Source organism: Amblyomma maculatum, chromosome 7 (genome assembly GCF_055883805.1).
Source record: "Amblyomma maculatum isolate TAMU_Amacu chromosome 7, ASM5588380v1, whole genome shotgun sequence".
Classification (NCBI taxonomy): Eukaryota; Metazoa; Arthropoda; class Arachnida; order Ixodida; family Ixodidae; genus Amblyomma; species Amblyomma maculatum.
In genome coordinates, this window is record NC_139350.1 from 25,357,951 (window position 1) to 25,361,442 (window position 3,492).

The following is a 3,492-nucleotide window of genomic DNA, read 5'->3' on the forward strand; positions in this document are numbered from 1 at the left end:
GTCGGGGCTAGAAGGCGACTGTAGCGTCTAGCCCCCCGTGGCGCATTCTTTCGAGAATAACCCCCATATTCTTGGCGCCCGAACGTGGGGCCAGAGGTGCGACAAACCGAGTGTCTGTGTATCGGGTTTTCGACACAGACAGGCCATGGAAGCTAGCAGGTCTGACTCTCAGTCCCTGCTAATGCTTTCCAATATGGCTTCCCAACGGCAACCTATTGGCGCGGCTGTATCTGATACCGCCGGTCCATTCGCAGAGGCTGACGCTAGCCCCAGTGATCTCATATCGTTTGAGCCGAGCTGTGCTTCACGCGACGCACTCACACAGACGCGCGGCGACGCAGGGCACTTTTCTCCCAGCGCTATGCCGCGAGGTATGGAGTGCACGGAGCGGCCGCTACCCTGCACATCCCAGCCAGTCGTTCAGCCAGATATCTCTGGCGAGACCAATCCCCAAGAGGCTATGCTGCGCGACGCTTTGAGCCTCACAGAAAGCCTCACGGGTGTCGTGCAGACGACTCTGCATACAACCGCGCTAGCTGCGAAACCGAGGTAAGAGGTGGATTTGCCCAGTCATAGCGACTATCATGATCGTATCAGTACCAACGAGTACCTGGAACGCATGCTGACTTACCAGCAGGCGACAGGGCTTCCTGATGGCGAGATTCTGACACGCGTCGTGCCAGTCTCACTGACCGATCAGGCTGCCCGCTGGTTCCGCCACAATGGCCACCGGTGAAGCACGCTGGATGAGTTCCGAACGCGGTTTCGCGAGAAATTCTTGCCCGCAGATTACAAACGGCGTCTGCGGCATGAGCTGGAGCTCCGTACTCAGCATCCGGACGAGTCCTTGCTTGAGTACGTGAGGGCGATGGACGAGTTGTATCGCCTCGCATACCCCTCGTCTCCGAATGGCGGGAAGGTAGGGCGCGTCACGCGACAAGCTCAGCCTACCTTCGTAGCCTACCTACCAGGAGTTCAGTTCAGAGATTTGAACGAGCTCGCTTCTGCAGCCAAGCGCATACAGGCGGACATACTTGCTTAGCGCACCTACCCCCGCCGGCGTAGCACGCACTTGAGTCGCGATGCGCCTGGAACTGAGGCACTTTTCGCCCTCGTTCCCGGGGAGCCGAAACGGTTGCATTCAGTGACGGACAAACGAGAAACGGTTGCGACTTGGCTGACCGAGCTCTCGACCCGTACGCGTATGCCATGCATACAGCACACGCTACGCCCGGCCAAGACACGCAGAATCGTGGTCGGCATCCCGACACGAGGACGTAAGTGCAACGCGCACCTGCAACGGTAAACCCGGCAGGGAGGTACGGTCAATCGGCGCGCGGCGACAACAGCCCCGCCCGACAACGGCCGACTGCCCTCTGCTACCGGTGCAACCAACCAGGACACTACGCCAGGGAATGCAGGCGCCCCGCTGCCCGAGAGCACGCGCTTTCGGGAAACGAGCGGAGCCGCCGCTGAGCATGACTGCACAGCCGGCGGCGTCAACAGCGGTGCTCACTGAGTAACACGAACTCCTGGCCCCGTTGGCTTGTCGTTTTGGTCCCCCAGCGACACGCCAGTGCAACTCATTGAGCTTACTGTCGTCCGGCGTAAGTTCATGGCTTTGCTAGACACAGGAGCGCCCGCTTCGTTGTTTGGCGACGAGGTATGCGAGCATCTCCGTCGGAGTGGGATCCGATTGCGAGAGACCAACCTCGCCTTCCGACTAGCCAGCAGCATGGCGCACGCGAGCGGTGCCGCGCGGCGTGTGGTGCGATGGGAGAAACGAGTCAGGCGCCAGTGCCTCACTCACCTCCCCGGTCTGTCGGTCTTAATCATTCTTGGTAGAGACTTCCTTGCTAAGACGGGCATTGTTAATGACGTCTGCAACGGAGGATATAGGGAGCGAGCATGTGGCACCCTGAAACCTTTCATTCAACCTCAATCAGCATCAGAAGTACTCTTGCTATCAGATGCTACGCGCGCGGACGTGCGCAACAAGCGCCCGAAAAAGCTCCTCGAAACGCCTTCGGCCGGGCAGACAAATTCGCCGGTCGACCACGCCGAGAGAAAAGGCGCGGAGGGGACTGACTCCCCTCCCGCGCGACCCCCTGCCCCTTTTGCGGTTGCACTCTGCACCGCGGGGGAAGGCAGGCCTCCCCACCCTCTGCTGAACAACTTGAGCAGTTTATCAAGGGAGGAAAAAGCGCGCTTGTCTCAGCTCTTGAACGAGTACGACGCAGTATTCACTGAGCTGCCTGGATGTACTACGCTAGTAAGGAACAAAATTGAGACAGGCGACGCCGTTCCTTGGAAGTGCAATCCCCGGTCCAGTCAGCTTGGCTTAGAGGAAAGCGCTTGATGACGCTCTGGATAAACTTGTCGATACAGGCATCGTCGTGGAACGTTCAAACAACAGCCTCTGGGGTTTTCCAGTGGTGCTGGTGCTCAAAAAGGACGGAACTACCCGCCTTTGTGTGGACTATCGCCGCCTGAACGAGGTGACACGGAAGGATGCCTATCCACTTCCGAGTATTCCCTCGATCGTGTCCAATGTTGGCGGAGCGAAGTACTTTACTACGCTCGATGCCAGTAGAGGATACTTTCAGGTGGAGATGGATCCCGGTGACAGAGAGAAGACTGCATTCACATGTCACGGGGTCTTTTCCAGTTTACTCGAATGCCATTTGGCCTGGTTGGAGCTCCGGCGACGTACCAGACTCTTATGGACGGTGTCCTAGGTGTTGCATGGTGGCACTACGCCCTTGCCTACCTAGATGACATTGTGGTATATTCGGCAACCTTTGATGAACACTTACGCCGTCTCAGGGATGCACTGGAAAGACTGAGGTCTGCGGGAATCACTCTGAACCCAAATAAGACTAGGATAGCGGCGACCCGAATAGCCTTGTTAGGGTTCACGCTAGACAATGGACGCCTTCTGCCGTGCGAGGAAAAGCTCCGGGCGATTCGAAAGTTCCCCTCGCGGACAGATGTAGGCGGACTGAGACGCTTTCTGGGGATGGTGAACTTTTATTGCCAGTTTATCCCAGATTGTGCCGCTCTGCAAGCCCCCTTAACGACGTTGTTAAGGAAAAGTGTTAAGTGGCATTGGAGTCCCGAGCAAGAGGCTGCATTGCGAGGCCTCACTAACGCGCTCGCGGAAACCACAGAGCTGAGGCTGCCTGACGTGAACAGGGAATTTGTGATCCACACGGATGCATGTGACCTAGGCTTAGGAGCAGTTCTGCTTCAGGAGCACGAAGATAGCCTGAGGCCGGTGGCTTTCGCCAGCCGCACATTACTCCCGAAGAGAAGAATTATTCCGTGACAGAGAAAGAATGTCTCGCTATTATCTTCGTTCTGCGGAAGTTCGACTACCACGTGGACGGAGTCGCTTTCGTTATTGAGACTGATCACATGGCACTCACATGGCTGAGACGCCTAGGCAAGCCGAGAGGACGCCTAGCGCGATGGGCACTACTTCTCCAGCAT